General features: G+C 38.3%; 1 protein-coding gene and 1 pseudogene across 1 annotated transcript in view; both read right to left on the bottom strand.

Annotated features, from left to right (window-relative positions):
- Positions 1-22,777, bottom strand: part of LYST (lysosomal trafficking regulator) — a 198,057-nt gene that overhangs the window by 171,833 nt on the left and 3,447 nt on the right. The gene's annotated exons all lie outside the window — the stretch shown is intronic.
- LOC126944438 (uncharacterized) lies at positions 21,047-21,096 on the bottom strand (annotated as a pseudogene).

Consider the following 22,777-nt stretch of genomic DNA (forward strand, 5'->3'; position numbering starts at 1 on the left):
TTGTCTAATTAAGCCCCTCGTAGTCAAATTAGGCCAAAGATAGACTCAGAGTACTGGCTCCCTGGATCATTTCCTTTACCTTCTGGAAATGAAATGGTCACTAAAGTAAATCAACAGTGACTCTGCTTTCATTGAGTAAGACTTCCTGCAGACATGTGGATAGTTAACTTTGATATCTTAGCTCTGTTCTGGTTCTGTGATTAATTTCCACAACTTATTATCCACATAAAAGATTACAGAATTAAGCTATCACCCTCAGTCTTGTGGATTTTCACACATTTATCTACTTGACATAGAGAACTACTATACCCGCCCCTCACATCAAGTCATGATCACATATATTCTTCACTTTTAGGGCTGCTCCTCATATAATGGCATTTTTAGATGCCTTGTCATGTCTGTGTTCTAGGCAGTGCTACCAAGGACATTACATGTACCACTGAAAATACAATCTCAAGCTCAACAACAGGGCAAGAAATGGTCCCTAGGTGGCTGAGTTTCCTTTTCAATAAATATCAAATAGCCAGTGGCCACAGTGATAAGGGAAAGAGGTCCATTGTGCTACAGTTCCCTTTTTCACAAATTCATTAATTCCAATATTTATTTCTTGAATATTTTAATATTTATTAATATGCTCCAGCTCATTTTATTTTCACTATTTATGAATCTGTTCTGAATAGTGGGATATACATACAGTAGGCATCATAACAGTAGTGAAATAGGACCCAGAAGCAGTAGATCAGGAATCTAGCAATATCTAGCTAGTCACACAGAGCTGTGTGAAGTTTGGCTTCTTCTTCCATAAACTACCCCACAGAGTTGCTATGTGGGAGCCCAAGAAATTACATAACCTCAGTAAACATTGTTGACAAATTTTACAGCTCTATGTAAATGCTCAGTACTAGCTGCACACCTTATGACAGACAGTGCCATCTGAAGGAAGAAAAAGATCACTGCAAGCTTTCCTCAGATGAGTGTAAGGAAAATGATGTTCTGCTTCATCACGCGGTTTCCAAGGAAGCACTGAAAAAAAAAAAATAGGGAGTCCCTGTATTTTCTGCTTTTTCCCTGTCTTGTGGCTTCCACAAGCAAAAAAAAGAAGAAGTAGTAAAAGGAAAAAACAGCAAAAAAGGTTATAATAATGATATTTATTCTTACAGCTTGATTAGAAAGCATACTTTTTCCTCATCAAACAGTAACACCCAAAAGACTTGATTGTTAGTCTTTCACCAAATGCCAAAAATCCTGGAAAATTCCCTTTTAAAATAACACTATGTGCTTGCCTAATTTTCTTAATTCAATAGCATTAGAGAAATTGCCATTGGAAAGACTTTTTTTCAAAAATGTTATGTGCCAAAGAGGAGACTGCGATAAATCAGTTATGGTAAGAATTAGGCAAAATAATGTACAGAATAATAAATGCCCAACAAATTCTGTTAAATCAAAATCTGCCATGATTTGAAGCAGCCTTCTTGAAAATAAAAGGTTAGTTTATATGGATTTAACTATTCTAAATCCCATCTCTCCAGAGTTTAATATAAATTGATGACAGATTGATTAACAACTTTCTCAAAAATCTCATACAGTCTTTACAACGCATTAGGAGAAAAAGGAAAACACCATTTATGCCATTTCATAAATGACATGAATAAAGGAATAAACATGAATAACTTAGAATCATATGTTGTCATAATGTCAGAAATTTTAGATATCATATTCTCTAACCCCACATTCTACAGTTGACAAAAACTGAGGCCTACAGGTCCACGGTCAGAGAAATGATTAGTCACTGGACTCCCCCATCCCAGTTGTCTCGGAGTTACATATGTTTTTGGAGCTAATTAACTAGAACTGAAATAAGCAAGTTTAGAATATACATAGCCTTTCTTCTTCTGTCAGGTCAATTAGAAATTAGACAACAGGCAAAGGTGTTTCCCTAACACTAAATACTACCTCTAAATGGTACCCAGAGCCTTTACTCAAGTCCACTGGATTGTAATACATACACCTGGAAACAAGATTTTTAAACCTCTCTCTACAAACTTTTTAAACTACAACACAGAACTATACGTCTGAAATGCAGGACACTCATGGGCGGAAGGGGACCAAAGCGGGCAGGGAAACTGCATTTGTTCAGATTATTATAATTCTCTTTAAAGAATAAGCCAGTTGAAGCATATCAGTTGAACTGTACAATATTTAAGCAAGAAAATATCTGTTAATCTAAGCTTTACTGTGTAACTTTTTAAAATACTAGATGTGCTAAGCAACAACCATCAGAATGATTCCTAACTAAAGAGAGGAGCTCCTGGGATAATGGCGGATGGGAGGCAGGACTAGACTGCAGCTCTGGACAGAGCAGCATGCGGGGGCTCTCATTGTGAATTTTAGCTCCAGATCGACTGCAAGACCCAACCAGCAATCCCGAGAGGACCCACAGATCCTCTGAAGGAAGCAGATTGCTCCTGCAGGCCCTGGGAAACCCCCAAATACTGTGAGTACCCCAACTGCGCAAGTGGGAAAGGAAGACCCTCCTCTCCCGAACACACACCCCCACTGGAGAAGCTGAAGGTCTGTTTGCTGGAGAAGTTTCTGACCTCACCTGGAGCTGAGTCAAGTTAGAGAGCCAAGCTGAGCGAAATACAGGGGTAGAGAATGCAGCAGAAAGGCCCTAGGAGCTCCCTGGGTCCCTAAGCAGCCCATTCCTGCCTGGCACAAGGATCCATTGGGAGGGTGGCCAGAGGAGCAGGGGGTAAAACTCCACAGGGAGAAGAATTCTCTAGCCTAACTTTATAACAGTTTGAACTGGGTGAGAAGCCTGCTGGTCAGAACTCTGGGGAGGGTGCAAATCCAGCCAGCAGACTTCACAGGTGGAGGGAAGAACTAAAGCCCTTTTCTTTCCCAGCTGAGAGGCGGATAGCCTTGGGGAAGTTTTCAAGCTCATCTAAGTTTTCAAGCCCATCTAGCCCTCTAGGGAGTTTTAGGGCCCTGCCCACTGCAGATCTTTCTCTGTACTACTACAGCTGATGCTTTCTGGAAAGCGCCACCTCCTGGCAGGAGGCCAACCAGCACAAAAACAGCATTAAACTATGGCCAACCAGCACAAAAATAGAGCATTAAACCACCAAAGCTAAGGACCCTCACAGAGTCCATTGCACCCTCCACCACCTGCACCAGAACAGGCCCTGGTATCCATGGCTGAGAGACCCACAGACGGTTCACATCACAGGACTCTGTGTGGACAACCCCCAATACCAGCCTGGAGCCAGGCAGACTTGCTGGGTGGCTAGACCCAGAAGAGAGACAACAATCACTGCAGTTCGACTCAAAGGAAGCCACATCCATAGAAAAAGGAGGAGCATACTACATCAAGGGAACACCCTGTGGGATAAAAGAATCTGAACAACAGTCTTCAGCCCTAGACCTTCCCTCTGACAGAGGCTATCCAAATGAGAAGGAACCAGAAAACCAACCCTGGTAATATGACAAAACAAGGCTCTTCAACACCCCCCAAAAATTTCTCTAGCTCACTAGCAATAGATCCAAACCAAGAAGAAATCCCTGATTTACCTGAAAAAGAATTCGGGGGGTAGATATTAAGCTAATCAGGGAGGGACCAGAGAAAGGCAAAGTCCAATGCAAGGAAATCCAAAAAATGTTACAAGAGGTGAAGGGAGAAATATTCAAGGGAATAGATAGCATAAAGAAAAAATAAAAAATAAAAAATTCAGGAAACTTTGGACACACTTTTAGAAATGCAAAATGCTCTGGAAAGTCTCAGCAATAGAACTAAACAAGTAGAAGAAAGAAATTCAGAGCTCGAAGACAAGGTCTTTGAATTAACCCAATCCAAAAAAGACAAAGAAAAAAGAATAAGAAAACATGAACAAAGCCTCCAAGAAATCTGGGATTCTGTTAAATGACCACACCTAAGAATAATCAGTGTTCCTGAGGAAGAAGAGAATTCTAAAAGCTTCAAAAACATATTGGGGGAAATTTCCCTGGCCTTGCTAGAGACATGGACATCCAAATACAGAAGCATAAAGATCACCTGGGAAATTCATCGCAAAAAGGTCTTCGAATAGGCACATTGTCATCAGGTTATCCAAAGTTAAGATGAAGGAAAGAGGCTGGGCACGGTGGCTGAAGCCTGTAATCCCAGCACTTTGGGAGGCCGAGACAGGCGGATCATGAGGTCAGGAGATCGAGACCATCCTAGCTAACACAGTGAAACCCCATCTCTACTAAAAAATACAAAAAAAAAACAAAAAAAACTAGCCGGGCGAGGTGGCGGGTGCCTGTAGTCCCAGCTACTTGGGAGGCTGAGGCAGGAGAATGGCATAAACCTGGGGAGCGGAGCTTGCAGTGAGCTGAGATCCGGCCACTGCACTCCAGCCTGGGTGACAGAGTGAGACTCCATCTCAAAAAAAAAAAAAAAAAAAAAAGACAAAGGAAAGAATTTTAAGAGCTGTGAAACAGAAGCACCAGGTAGCCTATAAAGGAAAACCTATGAGATTAACAGCAGATTTCTCAGCAGAAACCCTATAAGCTAGAAGAGATTGGGGCCCTATCTCCAGCCTCTTCAAACAAAACAATTATCAGCTAAGAATTTTGTATCCAGCAAAATTAAGCATCATATATGAAGGAAAGATACAGTCATTTTCAGACAAACAAATGCTGAGAGAATTCGTCATCACCAAGCCACCACTAGAAGAACTGCTAAAAGGAGCTCCAAGTCTTGAAACAAATCCTGGAAACACATCAAAGCAGAACCTCTTTAAAGCATAAATCACACAGGACCTATAAAACAAAAATGCAAGTTAAAAAGCAAAAACAAAACAACAACAACAACAAAAAGTACACAGGCAGCAAGGAGCATGATGAATGCAAACATACCTCACATTTCAATGCTAACATTGAATGTAAATGGCCTAAATGCTCCACTTAAAAGATACAGAACCACAGAATGGATAAGAATTCACCAACCATCTATTGCCTTCAGGAGACTCACCTAACACATAAGGACTCACATAAGGTAAAGGGGTGGGAAAAGGCATTTCATGCAAATGGACACCAAAAGCTAGCAGGGTATTCTTATATTAGACAAAACAAATTTTAAAGCAACAGCAGTTAAAAGAGACAAACAGGGACATTATATAATGGTAAAAGGCCTTGTCCAACAGGAAGATATCACAATCCTAAACATTTATGCACCTAACACTGGAGCTCCCAAATTTATAAAACAATTACTAATAGACCTAAGAAATGAGATAGACAGCAACACAATAATAGTGGGGGACTTCAATACTCCACTGACAGCACCAGACAGGTCATCAAGACAGAAAGTCAACAAAGAAACAATGAATTTAAACTATACCTTGGAACAAATGGACTTGACAGATATATACAGACATTTCATACAACAACTGCAGAATATACATTCTATTCAACAGTACATGGAACTTTCTCCAAGATAGATCATATGACAGGCAACAAAGCGAGTCTCGATAAATTTAAGAAAATTGAAATTATATCAAGCACTCTCTCAGACCACAGCAGCATAAAACTGGAAATCAACTCCAAAAGGAAGCTTCAAAACCATGCAAATACATGGAAATTAAATAACTTGCTCCTGAATGAGCATTGGGTCAAAAACGAAATCAAGACGGAAATTTAAAAATTCTTCAAACTGAATGACGATAATGACAAAACCTATCAAAACCTCTGTGATAGAGGAAAAGTGGTGCTAAGAGGAAAGTTCACAGTTCTAAATGCCTACATCAAAAAGTCTGAATGAGCACAATCTAAGGTCACACCTCAAGGAACTAGAGAAACTAGAACAAAGCAAATCCAAACCCAGCAGAGGAAAGGAAATAACCAAGATCAGAGCAGAACTAAATCAAATTGAAACAAACAAACAAAAAATACAAAAGATAAATGAAACAAAAAGCTGGTTCTTTGAGAAGATAAATAAAATTGATAGACCATTAGCAAGATTAACCAAGAAAAGAAGAGAGAAAATCCAAATAACTTCATTAAGAAATGAAACGGGAGATATTATAACTGATACCACTGAAATACAAAGGATCATTCGAGGCTACTGTGAATACATTTACAGACATAAACTAGAAAGTCTAGAAGAGATGGATACATTCCTGGAAAACTACAACCCTCCTAGCTTAAATCAGGAAGAATTAGATACCCTGAACAGACCCAGCTAAGATTGAAATGGTAATTTAATAATTACCACTAAAAAAAAAAGTCCAGGACCAGAAAGATTCAAGGCAGAATTCTACCAGACATTTAAAGAAGAATTGGTACCAATCCTTTTGACACTATTCCACAAGACAGAGAAAGAGGGAATCCTCCCTAATTCATTATATGAAGCCAGCATCACCTTAATACCAAAACCAGGAAAGGACATAACCAAAAAAGAAAAGTACAGACCAATATCCTTGATGAACACAGATGCTAAAATCTTTAACAAAATACTAGCTAACAGAATCCAACAATATATCAAAAAGATAATCCACCATGATCAAGTGGGTTTCACACCAGGGATGCAGGAATGGTTTAACATACGTAAGTCAATAAATGTGATACACCACATAAACAGAATTAAAAACAAAAATCACATGATCATCTCAATAGATGCAGAAAAAGCATTCAACAAAATCCAGCATCCTTTATGAAAATTCTCAGCAAAATCGGCATACAAGGGTCGTACCTTAATGTAATAAAAGCCATCTTTAAAAGCCATCTATGACAAACCCACAACCAACATAATACTGTATGGGGAAAAGTTGAAAGCATTCCCTCTAAGAATTAAAACAAGACAGGGATGCCCACTTTCACCATTCCTCCTTAACACAGTACTGGAAGTCCTAGCCAGAGCAACAGGAAAAGAGAAAGAAATAACGAGCATCAAAATCAGTAAAGAGGCAGTCAAACTTTCACTGTTTGCTGACAATATGATTGTTTACCTTGAAAACCCTAAGGACTCTTCTAGAAAGCTCATGCAACCAATAAAAGAATTCAACAAAGTTTCTGGATACAAGATTAATGTACACAAGTCAGTAGCTCTTCTATACACCAACAGCAAACAAGTGGAGAATCAAATAAAGAACTCAACCCCTTTTACAATAGCTCAAAAAAAAAAAAAAATACTTAGGAATACACCTAACAAAGGAATTGAAAGACCTCTACAAGGAAAACTACAAAACACTGCTCAGAGAAATCACAGATGACACAAACAAATGGAAACACATCCCATGCTCATGGAAGGGTAGAATCAATATTGTGAAAATGACTATACTATTGCCAAAAGCAATCTACAAATTCAATACAATCCCCATCAAAATACCACTACCATTCTTCACAGAATTAGAAAAAAAATTCTAAAATTCATATGGAACCAAAAAAGAGCCCACATAGCCAAAGCAAGACTAAGCAAAAAGAACAAATCTGAAGGCATCACATTACCTGATTTCAAACTATACTGTAAGGCCATAGTCACCAAAATAGTGTGGTAATGATATAAAAATAGGCACATAGACCAATGGAACACAATAGAGAACCCAGAAATAAACCCAAATACTTACAGCTAACTGATCTTTGACAAAGCCAACAAAAACATAAAGTGGGGAAAGGACATTCTTTTCAACAAATGGGAATAATTGGCTAGCCACCCATAGGAGAATGACACTGGATCCTCATCTCTCACCTTACACAAAAATCAACTACACATGTACTAAGGACTTAAACCTAAGACCTGAAAGTGTAAAAATTCTAGAAGATAACATTGGAAAAACTCTTCTAGACATTGGCTTAGGCAAGGATTTCATAATCAAGAACCCAAAAGTAAATGCAATAACAACAAAGATAAATAGCTGGGACCTAATTAAACTAAAGAGCTTTTGCATGGCAAAAGGAACAGTCAGCAGAGTAAACAAGCCACAGAATTGGGAGAAAATCTTCAAAATCTATACATCTGACAAAGGACTAATATCCAGAATCTACAACAAACTCAAACAAATCAGTAAGAAAAAAATAATCCCATCAAGAAGTGGGCTAAGGACATGAATAGACAGTTCTCAAAAGAAGATATATAAATGGCCAACAAACACATGAAAAAATGCTCAACATCACTAATGATCAGGGAAATACAAATCAAAACCACAATGTGATACCATCTCACTCCTGCAAGAATGGCCATAATCAAAAAATCCAAAAACAGTAGATGTTGGCGTGGATGTGGTGAACAGGGAACACTTTTGCACTGCTGGTGGGAATGTAAACTAGTATGGCCTCTATGGAAAACAATATGGAGATTCCTTAAAGAACTAGAAGTAGAACTACCATTGGATCCAGCAATCCTACTACTGGGTATCTACTCAGAGGAAAAGAAGTCATTATTCAAAAAAGATACTTACACATTTACAGCTGCACAATTCACAATTGCAAAATCATGGAACCAACCCAAATGCCCATCGATCAACAAGTGGATAAAGAAACTGTGGTAGGTATATATATGTATGTGTGTGTGTATGTATGTATGTACATATATGTATGATGGAATACTACGCAGCCATAAAAAGGAATGAATTAACAGCATTTGCAGTGACCTGGATGAGACTGGAGACTATTATTCTAAGTGAAGTAACTTGGGAATGGAAAACCAAACATCGTATGTTCTCACTGATATGTGGGAGCTAAGCTATGAGGACGCCAAGGCACAGAATGACACAATGGACTTTGAGGACTTGGGGGGAAGAAAGGGAGGGGAGCAAGGGATTAAAAGACTACAAATATGGTACAGTGTATACTGCTTGGGTGATAAGTACACCCAAATCTCACAAATCACCACTAAATAACTTATTCATGTAACCAAATACCACCTGTACCCCAATAACTTATGGAAAAACTAAAAATAATAAAAATTAAAAATAAAATGTTTATTGGAAAAAAAAGAATGATTCCTAACTAAAGACAAAACAGAAAGTTCATTAGGAATTTATTTTTATATGTTTACTTTTATTAATATAAAAATCTTTATAATCTATTTTGTAGTGTATAATAAATACACTCTCAAGAATACTGAAGCAAAAGCTGGTACTCACTAAATAAGGGAAGTTAAAATATGTAATGGGCTTTGTGTGATCAAATTCCTCTTGGAATTTAAAATGCAGATCAGGGAAAGATATGACACTTAAAGTTCTAAATTAAATAACTGCATAAAAAAATTCATGAAAACCACTTTAACAATAATACGAATGGTTTCACAAACTGAAATCTTCCATAAGACAAATCATGATCCCATATTTACTGACTATTCATTCACCATACTTGGGGGTATGTTCAACTTTCACTGAATCTATTAACTTTAAAAGAAGTGACAGCAGTTGTTTAGAGCCCAGGCCCTTCTTGACAACCACTGAACTTGCTTCTCTGAATAGTGCATTAAGGAGCATCTGACTAGAAGTTAAGATGTCATGTATTCTTAGGAAGTTAGGATTGTGGTCTCCAGTTCCGTAGATACTAACATTGGGACAGCTTCAGGAAGGAAATGCTATTAAGGCTTTAACTACAGACCCTACAGAATCTTAGTAACAACTCATACCTCAATTGGAAAATGAATTCAGAGTTCCAACTTGAATTGCTAGCGATATATTTTGCCCCGTTCTCCCCCAGCACCCTGCCTGTCAGGGAGGGAGAAGAGATTCCTGTACCTCCAAGCCATTTGTGGTAGCTCCAACGATCTGGGGAAAGGGCTCCAAAAGTAGGATAGCAGCACGTAAGGCAAACAGTAAGCCAGTTACACTTGTTGAGGTAATCTCAGCACTTTGCCAGACCTTTTTCCCGGGGAAGTCTCACAATGCAACACTCAGGTATACTGTAGTTTATTTTGTCTGTAAGGGCAAATCTTATGCATTCTAAACATTCTAAACAACCATCTTAGAAATGAGCCTCTAGAACACAGACATATGTAAGATGTAACTGCCATACTCAAAACAAATTTTTTCAACTAAGACTGAGGTAAGTGACAAGCTGACTGACAATAAAGGAAACTGCCAGAGTTCGCATTTAATAAATTATTTTAAAATGAGAATCCATTCTACAATCAACATTCAGAGAGTTAAACGACCTCTGGGTTAATGACCATATCACCTCCCTCAAAATTTTACAGATAAACTAAGGCAGACAGAGGTTAAGAGATTTCCCAAAAGTCAGAGGACTTAACAGCTACGTCTGCAGATTCCTATCCAATGTTTTTCCTAATATTGCATGCAATTTTTGACAGACTACTCACAACCAAACTATATCTTTCAGAATTCTATCTTTCAGAGCATTTTAGTGATTAGGTATGGCACAACTTACAACTGTAATTAGACAGTTTTCCCTGTGGACAGGACTAATTACAGCTCTACTTAGTGCCAACTCCCAAGCAGGCCTCCAAGCACCACAAACTTCTTGCCCCTCCCCAAACTTCTCCAGGTGTTTTACAGCTTTGTTATCTTTTTCCATGTTTCTACACTGTACATTTATACCAAAAAGTAAATGACTTGGAAAAAAAAAATGTTGTTCCTCTTGAAAAGAAGTATTTACATTTTAACAAAAAGTAACACCTTCAGCTCTAAACAGCATCAGAAATTTCAGCGTCAGAGGGGTAAGAGTTGGCTCTGAACTAGATGTTCTGTATTTAAAATGTGGGAATATAATAATCCTTAACTAGTGAATATGGAAATAAATGGTTGTGCTGTTCCTATATTTATTCTGTATTATGCATTTAGGCTAAGTTAAAGTAGAAAAATGTGTTTAATGAAATATTTCCAATTTATGTAGAATTTTGTAAAGAAAACTAAAAAAAAAAAAAAAAAAAAAAAAAAAAACATGTACAGCAGCAGTGGAGCAGCAGTTCTGGGGGAAGAATGGAAATCTAAGAAAGCAATGGCCCAGAAAAGTGTACCTATTATTTTTCCGTATTTCAGGGTGTCAAGAAACAACACTGCCTATTTCCCTATTTCCCTGCCCCTCTCCCCAAGCCCGTGAAATCTTGGTTAATGCGCCATTCCAGCTGCCTTGAAACCTGGGGCTGACCTAGGGAGGAGAGGTTACTCTGGCTCGTTGCAGGACAATCTGGGCAGGAAATAACGGAAACTCAGGCACAGGGCAGCCAGGCAAAATTTTAATAGAAATTCAGAGGAAGTCACACTAAAATGCACCAAACTTAAACCTTTCAACAGGTAGTTCATTTTTCCTAAAAACAAATTCGGCAACCAGGTATAGAACTCAGGAAGAACCTGTGTTCGGCCCTGAGCACCAAAAAAGGGTGGAAATTCTGAGACATTGTAGTTACAGAGAGAGAGACAGCATTTAAAGGAACTATGAAGGTTCATCCAGGTAAATCATCTCCCCGGCTTTCTATCCCTGTTAGAAGGAATGTGCTAAATGTTTTACGCTGACTACTTCATCCCTCCTCAAAACAGACCTTTGGATTTTTATAGCATGATGATGATGATAACCTGGCTAACACCTACAGTGATTTATTACTACACATCAGGCACTACTGTAAGCATTCTAGGTAAGTAGTTAGTTTACTCCTCCAAACAATCTCCTAAGTAATTATTACCCCTGGGTGACACATATTGGAAACTGAAGCACAGTAAGGTTAGGTCATTGCTCAAAGTCGCAGAGTTACTAAGTGTCAGAGCCAGGATTCAGACTCATGCAATCCCTTTGTATTCTATATACAAATTTCTATTCTCCAAAGCAAACATTGATTTTTCTCTCCAATAAGCCAGCTCTTCCTTCTTCATTCCTCTTTCAGTTAATGGTCTCTACCCAGTCACTGAGGTGAGAAACCAGAATAGCACTTCATCTAGCGCCTAGTCAATTCTCCCACTTGACTGCTTACTGGTTCACCTCTGCATCTGCTGCTCTATGACCTTGCGTACTTGACTTCCTCTAAGCTTCAGTTTCTCATCTATACAACTGAGTTCATAAGAGTACCTGCAGTTGTTGTGAATATCAACATTAAATGAGATAACTCATGTAAAATGCATAGCACAGTGCCTGCAGATTGCAGGAAGATCAATAGTTATTTGATATTATCATCATCACCTTGAATCTGGTCCTTCCCTTCTAATCTTACACCTAAGCATCCTTAGACCTTCAACTCCTCTCTTACTTGCAATACTAACAACCTCCTACTTGATCACCTTGTCTGGTCTACTTTTTGTCTAATCTAAATATACAACCACTAAAAATGTCACTCATATCCCTTGGAATGACAAACGTCACTCCAATTCATAGGGAAGAAGATCCCAACTGCGTATTATCAAAGTACGCAATACCTGCCACAATTTAGCCTCTCCAAACTCCCAACACATAACGCGTTGTACCACCCTGGACTTCCTTCAAAGGGTATACACTTTCTCAATTAATTTATCATGTTGCTATGGAAATTCCCATTAATTCCCAATTAATTACTTTTCCACATGCCTCTATCTTATCACTCATCACACTGTATTGTATTGTTTCTTTTAAAACTAGATTATACTTTTCTTAAGAAAGGAAACCAGATCTTATTTGATCAGAAAAATATTAGCATCTAACGCAGTACCACAGATATAAGAGTTCAATAAATAAACACCAATTCATTTAATACTAACTTTGATAGAAAACATTTTAGTATTCAAATACCTTTAGGAAATCTTCCCACAGCTAAGGCTGTGAGAAACGAATAGACACATTTACAAAAGCCTTTCTCTATTCCACAATAAGCATTTAAGGCACTACTGAAACACCGAAAAACCTCACCAAACATTTTTCATATTAAAACCAAAACCTTCAGCAATAAAATTTTAGATGCTTATTCATACTATGTTAAAGATTATAATTCAGAGCACACAGTTTAAACGTTCTTGAAAATCAATTATAAGCATAATGGTTTTCCACACCTCCTGAGGAATGCCAAAACCACAGCTTGGAGCCTTATCCTAAATGTGAAATGAATATAATGAAAATCATTTATGTAGCTGTACTACAATAATAAACTTTTTTCATATATATTTTGCATAAGGTTAAAGATTCTGCAAAATAAGTTTTAGAAGATTCTGCAAAATAAGTTTTAGACATACTGAACACAGATATTTATAAGCTTTAAATATACCTTGCATGTATAGATAGCACGTTCCCTCTTATTTCACAATTCTTAAGACACACAAAAAATTAGTTTCCCTTCAAAAGAAAGAAAAATAATAATTGAGGCAGTCAATTACAGAAAAATGTGTTTACTGTTGTAAAACGTTTCACACCAAGAAAGATAACCACAAGTTCAAACTGAGATCCGGTGGCTGAATGTATTGTTCTATAATCATGTGTGGAGATGGATAGTTAGGGGAGCAGGGCACAGAACACAAATAAGAAAGGAATACATATAAATATTTTCTGAGCAAGGGCATTTCAAATTCCACCCACATAATTTTTTTTCCTACCACACTGGGTAGTTTCTATCAGTAAATACTGGGTAGTTTCTATCACTGTGGTCTAAATGTAGACTTGTGTGAAGAAAAAAAGGTTAAAGTTAAAGGGTTAAAATAAGCAAATTACATATTGAAAACCAAACACTTTGGGTTTCTATGATGCACAGGCATCTTTTGGTTATGAGATCACTTTCTTAAAATACATTAAAATTTTCAAAAGGTTGGTAGTATAACAGAAAGAACAGTAGACTAAAAGTCAAGAGATTCTCAGTTTTCTGTTTTGCCTTATTCTCTTTAGGATCTCAGGCAAGGTGCTTAACCTTTCTGATGCCCATTATTCTTACAGAGATTTAAAAAACAAAAACTAGATGATCTCTAAAGACCTCTTTGGGTTGTGAACTTTTATGAGAATACAACATTCAGAAAATGTAGTAAGTATCAAGATTAATTTAAGATTAAAATTATACATCTTGAATGTTTCCTTAAACTGTGCATAATCAGGTTTTATCAAAACTGCCTTACTGGGTTCTATTTTTAAAAAAATAAGGTGAAGAGAAAATAAATATATTTCAGTAATGTGGAACAAATGACTTTAGAAATAGTCTCCAAAATGTTTAAATAAGGCTAATAGAGAAATATTTCAAGAATAATTATCAGTATTACTGTCTTTGGAAGCATCATTAAGCAGAAATTCAGGAAATGGCAAAAGATTTTAATCTTGAACAAACTCTAAGTCATAATACAGTAAACGTGCCATGAAGTCTAGACACTCAAATATGAAAAGTAGGATAAAAGTGAGCTAATGGATATAAGCAGCTCTTACAAGTCACACAGGATACACTGATTTTTTTTTTTTTTTTTTTTTTTTTTTTGAGATGTAATCTCACTCTTGTTGCCCAGGCTGGAGTGCAGTGGTGCAATCTCGGCTCACTGCAGCCTCCACCTCCTAGGTTCAAGCGATTCTTGCGCCTCCGCCTCCTCAGTAGCTGGGATTACAGGTGTGCATCACCACACCTAGCTAATTTTTTGTATTTTTAGTAGAGACAGGGTTTCACCAAGTTGGCCAGGTTGGTCTCGAACAATAAGCATAAACCAGACCCATCTTAGGCAAATCAAGATGTTTGGTCATACCAGTGATAAGTAACCAGAGAAGCTATCACCTTAGAAATGGGTTGTGGATGTTCAAAATAAGTGAACTGAGCCCTGAACTAGGTGGGCATGAGTGGAGATTACTAGCCTAAGATGTTTTTTTCTAGTCACATGATATTGCCCTGAAATATCATGGGCTATTTCTTCTGGGTACATCTTCCTATATAAGGATCTTGGGATTTGAAGAAAGTTCTAGATTCATCTCTAGATGAACATTCAAAAGACATTAACATATAGATGGTATATGAAACCTTAGAAATAGATGAGATCGTCAAAGGAAAGCACAAAGGAAGAGAAGTGAGGAGGAGGAGAGAATCTAGAGGCTCACCAACATGAAGGAGCTGGCAAAGAAGAATCCAGCCAAGGAGACTCAGAAGGAGTGGTTAGAGGGGTAGGAGGAAAACCAAAAAAGAGGTGTGTGTGTGTGTGCGTGGCACACACGCATGCACGTGCCCACAGGTATATATATATATACACACACACGTAAATATATATACACAAATAAACATGTAATTATACACACACACACATATATTATACATAAAATTTCACAAGTCAAGAGAGAACAGAGGGTTAAGAAATGAATGGTTAATATTTTCATATGCATGACATTGGGGGCCAGGAAGACAAGTCAGTATTCTCCTAGTTTCCCAAGATGACTTGTAAGTCATTATTATTTGATTTTATCCACTTTTAAGATTATATTATAGCTATATTTATAGTTGTCACCTACTGACCTTTGAGTCAGCCATCTCCATTTACTGGGAATGTTGTCATATTACTATCTTCCTTTCCATACAGGAGCTATATATTCTGAAGACTTCATTATCCATAAGAACAATTAATCCCGACACACAGGACTTAAAGCTCTTTGCCTTTTTCTTCTTCAATGACCCCTACTTTGCAGAAGGCTAGCCTGGTTTAGTAGTCAGGCATAAGTGCTTCAAAGCTAGAAGGACTCAGAAAGACACAGGTACTTCCTAGCTGTGTGCCTTGGGAAAAGTTATTTAATCTCACTGACCCCCAGTTTCCTCATCTGTAAAATGTTGATACTAATATGTGAAACAGAAGCATAATAACCTATGGAAAATATTTAGTATAGTGACTACTACACAGTGTTCAATGAATAGTAGCTTTTATTAATATTGTTATAATTAGCACTATTAATCTTGGCTATCCACCCATCACTGGTCATTCTTTGGCCCTTATCATCACCTGAAACTGTTCTAACTCCAGAATCTTAAATTGAGAATTCTCACATCATATGTGCCAATTTTTCCATCTCTAGTACTCTTTTATTTCCATTAATCCTGCCCTTTACTCATTTAGATTCTTCATCCTCTTCATTATCCACGTTTACCAGCCTTGTCTTGGCTTGGCTTTGTTCTTTAATAAGTAGGATTCCCTTCAATTAGCAGCCTCATTACCACTCTCTATTCCTTGACTTCCCACTACCCCCTACTCAAGTTTTCCATTACATCTTCCCTTCCAATCTCAAACCAGGTTCAGTCTCCTTGTTTTCTGCATTGTTATGGGGGGTGGGGAAGGGGAGTGGTCCAGGTTCAGTCTATTTGTTTTCTGCATTGTTATGGGGGACAGGGAAGGGGAGTGGGAGCAGGCAGGCTGCTGGAGAACACTGCTTCACCATCCTGTTGGCCTCTGTACATTTGTGATTTCAAGCCTTGGAAGGGTATTCATCATGATTCAGCAAGGAGGTCACATGCCCCTAGTTAAGTCCCTTTTCCAATCTCAATAGTAACTTTTCTTTTGCCCTCAAGCATACTCCAACCCATGTTCTTCCTTCTCAATCTCAGCAGATAATCTTACTTCACAGAGAAAAGAGATGCCATCCTGGATACTAACTTATATCTATATCTACCCACTATTTCCTTTTCGTTTTTAAACAAAAAGATACATCATTCCTCTTCTTCAGGGTAACTCTTTCATTTGTCCTCTTGGACCTGACTCTTCCATTTCCTCTGGTTACATTTGATCAATTATCTTCTATCTCTTGTGACTTCAATTTTCTTCCTCTTCAATGGTCCGTTTCCCTCAATCCACTAAAGTGTTCTTGGCTTCTCCATCCTTAAAACAAACTAACCTTTCCAATGATCACATCTACTTCCTCAAGCTCCACCCACTAACCTCCCTACATTACCGAAAGGATTTGAAAGAATATATTTACTGAATAAATGAAAATTGTTTTATTGGGTTTTAGGCTTCTCTCCTGAACACCAGGCCTTTTTTTTCTTAATGTATTTATATCTGACTCAGTTTCAATAAAGGAAATAAAACAGCTAATTCCACCAAATTGAAGAAAACCGATGGATTTCACATCTCCAAATCCACTCCTCCACCCGTATTTCTTAAATTATGAGTAATTATCTGCATCACCATTCACCCTCAGACAATCTAGAATCCTTAAAGCCTGCTTTGATTCCTCCCTCTCCTTTATCCATAACTACACGAGGCCTTTCTAAAATCTCTCACATCTGCCCCCTTTGTGCCTTCCTGGGATTATTACTGTTGAGGTCTTTCTCATCTTACACTAATTGAAAGGGATGTTGTGAGGGTTAAATAAAATAATAAATGGGAATGTACTCTGTAAGTTATAAAGTACTATACAAAGATTATCATAAAAATACTATTATATATTTGGCATAAGTAAGCATGAAGTTACCTTAATATGACTTGTTCTTAAACAAATTCTGGGTCTTAGCAACCAGTGCTTTCTTTTCTAATTACAAATCACTAAGCACTTGGCAAGCTGGTCTATAGCTTTTCTAGGAATCAATCAGTGTCAAGATTTTCAATATATAGTTTCTTGACTTTACCCTCCTCTCCCCCCATTTTAAAATGTAAAATATGCAATTCTTCAGGTTTCTGGAAAAAATCTTCTATCCTCTTTTTTAAAAAAGACTTTATTTTTTAGAAGAGTTTTAGGTTCACAGCAAAATAGAGTGGGAAGTACAGAGTTTCCATGTATACCCTGCTCTCACACATGTACAGCCTCCCCAACTATGGACAGCACTCCTAAACTGGTACATTTGTTATAATCAATGAACCTACACTGACAGGTCATTATCACCCAAAGTCCACAGTTTACATTAGGATTCACTCTTGATGTTGTATATTCTATGGGTTTCGACAAATGTATAATGACATGTAGCCACCACTGTGGTATCTATAGAATAGTTTCACTGCCCGAAAAATCTTCAGTGCTCTGCCTATTCATCCCTCCTTCTCTTCACCACTAATCTTTTTACTGTCTCCATAGTTTTGCCTTTCCCAGAATGCCATATACTTGTAATCATAAAGTATGCAGACTTTTCAGGTTGCCTTTTTTCACTTAGTGATATGCACTGAAGATTTCTCCATGTCTTTTCATGGTCAAGCCACTTTTAAACACGACTTTACTAAGGTATAACTGACATGTAACAAACCACATATTTAAAGTGCATAATTTGATACATTTCAACATATGTGTACACCCATGAAACCATCATCAAATCAAGATAGCAAACATATCTAGTACCCCCTGAAGATTCCTAGTACTCTACTGTTCTCCCTCTTTCCCGCCCCTTCCCTCTGTACCTGATCTCCAGGCCAGCACTGATCTGCCTTCTGCCATTATAGATTAATAGGCATTTTCTAGAATTTTATAGATGGAACAATGCAGTACGTACTTTTTTTTTTTCTTTTTTGTCTGGCTTTTTTCATGCTGTGTAATTATTTAGAGATTTATCCATGTTGTTGTGTGATCTAAAGTTCATTCTTTGTTATTGCTAAGTAGTAATGTTACATAAACACTGCTTTTTAAAGATGAGTGGCATTAGTTTTATAAACATTTCTAATATGTGTAGTACTCTACCTTAGTGTTCATTTATTTCTTCCATTCAGTTAAAATAGTGAAAAGCTCTCCTGTGTCCTCATCCATTTTGTGTTTTAATTTCAAAGAATCATATTTGAATGGAACAAATGACTAGCCTTTTGAAAATTATTTGATTCCTTTCTTGATTAAGATGATCAATTTTAAGCATTAATCTTTCATGTTATTAGGTAAGACTTTTGTTTTTCAGCAGTTACACCTGGAAAGCCTTCAACATTTCCAAACATATCGGACCTCTCTCATTACTGTAAATAAAGCCAGGGGATTAAGAGGTACAAAGCCAAATACTGGTGAGATGCAGCAGCAAAAGAAAGCAATATCAAAGACAATACAGTGTCCTCAAAGACTCCAAGATCAGTTTATAATTAGCTATTAATCTGACAGATTTTTACGCATTTTTAAGATATATTTAGGTTGAAAATCCATTTTTAAAAATTAGCTTATTTCCTGGTTCTTAAAGTGCAGACTTTAAATTCCAGGAGACTGATATATACATACATATGTTTTGTTTGTTTAGAGATGACATGTTGGCCGGGCACAGTGGCTCACGCCTGTAATCCCAGCACTTCGGGAGGCTAAGAGGGGCGGATCACAAGGTCAGGAGATTGAGATCATCCTGGCTAACATGGTGAAACCCCATCTCTACTAAAAACACAAAAAATTAGCCAGGCGTGGTGGTGGGCACCTGTAGTCCCAGCTACTCGGGAGGCTGAGGCAGGAGAATGGCGTGAACCCAGGAGGCAGAGCTTGCAGTGAGCCGAGATTGGGCCACTGCACTCCAGCCTGGGCAACAGAGTGAGACTCCAACTCAAAAAAAAAAAGAGAGATGACGTGTTGCTGTGTTGCCCAGGCTGGACTCGAATGGGCTCAAACGATCCTCCCACCTCAGTCTCCCAAGTAACTGGGACTATAGGCACAAGCCACAGCACCTGGCTTCGGAGACTGATAGACTTTTTAATCCATGTTTTACGGGGCAAATTCTATTGCTACAAATACTATATAATTTGATTTAAAAGATCTCCATTTAACATGTGATGGCCCATTTATTTCAAGCCATCTTTACTGAAACAAAAGAATTAGGCTAATCCCTGCATATTACTAACTTATCAGTGTTAAATGAAATTTATAGGAGGTCATTGGTTTAGACTGAGCTCCTCCTGCACTAGGGCCAACAGATCAAATAAAAATGGAGTCACTCATGCTGAAATTCCACGTCACCAAGCCAAAACTAAATTGTTTATCTGACCTTCCAAGCAATCAGGAGAGATGGAGTTAGTAGTTAAATTCCAAACATGCCAGTTGATATGATATGATATGATCTGATAAGACTGACATAAGGAAGTCCCATCTGCTTTAACCTTAATTAGACATATGACCAGTTTGCTTTTTCTTTTCTGTTTCTGCTTTCCTCACCCCTTTTCAGTCTATATGGTAGTACTCCTTTATCCACAGATTCATTTTCCAAGGTTTCAGTTATCTGAGGTCAAGTGCGGTCTGAAAATATTAAATGGAAAATTCCAGAAATAATTCAAAATTTCAAATTGCACCCTGTTCGGAGTAGCATGATGAAGTCTCATACCATCCTGCTCTATAGTGTATATAGGATTCAGTACTATCCACCATTTCAGGCTTCCACTGGGGATCTTAGAACATATCCCCCCAAGGCTGGGTGCGGTGGCTCAGGCCTGTAATCCCAGCACTTTGGGAGGCCAAGGTGGACAGATGAGTTGAGGTCAGGAGTTTGAGACCAGCCTGGGCAACGTGGTGAAACCACATCTCCACTAAAATTACAAAAATTAGCCTGGCATGGTGGCAGGCACCTGTAGTCCCAGCTACTTGGGAGGCTAAGGCAGGAGAATCGCTTGACCTGGGAGCCAGAGTTTGCAGTGAGCTGAGATCACACCACCGCACTCTGGCCTGGGCAACACAGCAAGACTCCATCTCAAAACACACACACACACACACACACACACACACACACACATCCCTTCAAGATAAGGTAAGACTACCATAAAACCAACCACTTCTGCTCGGCTCATCAGAACACTTGTTCTATTTTATAGAATGAGGTGTTGCCTGATTCTAGAATGCAAATAAAAGTGAAGTAAGATCTTTAAGCTAAATTTGTTGTAATTTTGTCTTTTGACATTACAAAGTATTAAAAATGAGTCATTTCCATTGTAATTTTGCAAATGGCCAAGTAAAGCCACACCTGATAACATTTTAGGGCTTAAAAATCTTGAACTTGGTCCAGCACAGTGGCTCATGCCTGTAATCCCAGCACAGTGGGCGGCCGAGGAGGGCAGATCACGAAGTCAGGAGATTGAGACCATCCAGGCTAACACAATGAAACCCCACCTCTACTAAAAATACAAAAAATTAGCCGGGCGTGGTGGCACACGCCTGTAGTCTCAGCTACTCTGGAAGCTGAGGCAGGAGAATTGGCTGAACCCGGGAGGTGGAGGTTGCAGTGAGCCAAGATCTCGCCTCTGTACTCCAGCCTAGGTGACAGAGCAGGACTCTGTCTCCACAGAAATCTTTAGTAAAAGGTGAAAGATTTATACAATATGAAGAGAAACCAGAGAATGACTCTGTCTCAAAAAAAAAATATATTGAACTTAAGCCGGCAACTAAAGATAATTCAGGAAAAGATTAATCAGATGAAGGTGTTCAAGTTAAATACAGCAACAGACCAAAAAGGTACTCTGAAATTCTGGACTATATGGCTTTCTCTACAACTGAAACTAACAAAGACATTATGTGAGTGCAATCAAACAAAAATAAAATTACACTTGGGAAAAGAATGACTAAGTTGGTCCAAAAGAACTAAGAAGAAAATAATCATGAAACCAAAGTTGGCTGTTTATGGGTGAAAATTTTAACCCCCTGGTATAGTCAAGGTAATGTAAAATGTTTCTTCAAAACAAAGCGCGTTTACTACTAATAATCTCGGCTCTGACAAAAATTCTTTGCTTGGCCGAACTTACTTAGGCTTTTGAATTTTCTGTGAGGCCCATCTATGCACTTCCCTGCAAAATCCAGTATTAGCAAAGAACCCTGCTAAGTCTGTTTAGCATAACATCCTGGATATCTAATCATCCTAAATATCTGATCAGGTTCCTCATCCTCCACCATTCCCCAGGTAATGTCTGATCACCCTGGCCTGTCTTCAGCAAGAATCCCGTTAGGTCGGCTTAGCCAGAATCCCCCTTATCCCTGTGGTTTCCTTTTAGCAATTTTCCATCCACGGATCCCCACACTGCTCTTTGGCTATAAATTCCCATTTTCCCATGCTGTATTCGGAGTTGAGCCCAGTCTCTCTCCCCTACTGCAGGGACCCACTCTGCAGAGGTCTCTATATCTACTGAGATGGTCCTGAATAAAGTCTTACTTACCATTCTTAAACAAGTATCACTGAATAATTTTTTTCTTTAAAAACTTGGATGTCTAATTTTATTGTCTTCTAACCAACTCCCAACCTTCTCCCCACTAAACCCACTCCTCTTATAAACCTAATCCAGTACACAAGTACCCCATCTTTCTACTCGCTCGGAACTACATTTTGGAGTCTTTTATCCTCTACCCTCAATTTACCCTGAAATCAATGACCTCTCATCACCTCCACCAATTCCACTCTGGTCCAAGCTACATTATCTCTGGCCTGGATTACGGCAACAGTTCCGGACTGGTATCCCAGCTTCTGCTCCTGCTCAACCCTTACCCTACAACAAAGTCTATTCTCCATCCAGCCACCAGAATGATCATTTTTAAAAGGCAAGCCTGGGGCCGAGTGCAGTAGCTCATGCCTATAATCCCAGAATGTTGACACACCAAGGTGGATGGATCACTTGAACTCAGGAGTTTGAGACCAGCCTGGGCAACATGGCAAAACCCCATCTTTACAAAAAATTAGCCGGGCACAGTGGGTGATATGTGCCTGAAGTCCCAGTTACTTCAGAGGCTGAGGTGAGATCACCTGAGCCTGGGAAGTCAGGGCTGCAGTAGGCTGTGATCATGCCACTGCACTGCAGCCTGGGAAACAAAGTGAGATCCTGTCTCGAAAATAAAATAAAATAAAAGGTAAGTTTAGTTAGATCCCATTTGTCAATTTTGGCATTTGTTGCCATTGCTTTTGGTGTTTTAGACATGAAGTCCTTGCCCATGCCTATTTCCTGAATGGTATTGCCTAGGTTTTCTTCTAGGGTTTTTATGGTTTTAGGTCTAACATTTAAGTCTCTAACCCATCTTGAATTAA

The sequence above is a fragment of the Macaca thibetana genome, chromosome 1 (assembly GCF_024542745.1).
Source record: "Macaca thibetana thibetana isolate TM-01 chromosome 1, ASM2454274v1, whole genome shotgun sequence".
In the NCBI taxonomy this organism is placed as follows: domain Eukaryota; kingdom Metazoa; phylum Chordata; class Mammalia; order Primates; family Cercopithecidae; genus Macaca; species Macaca thibetana.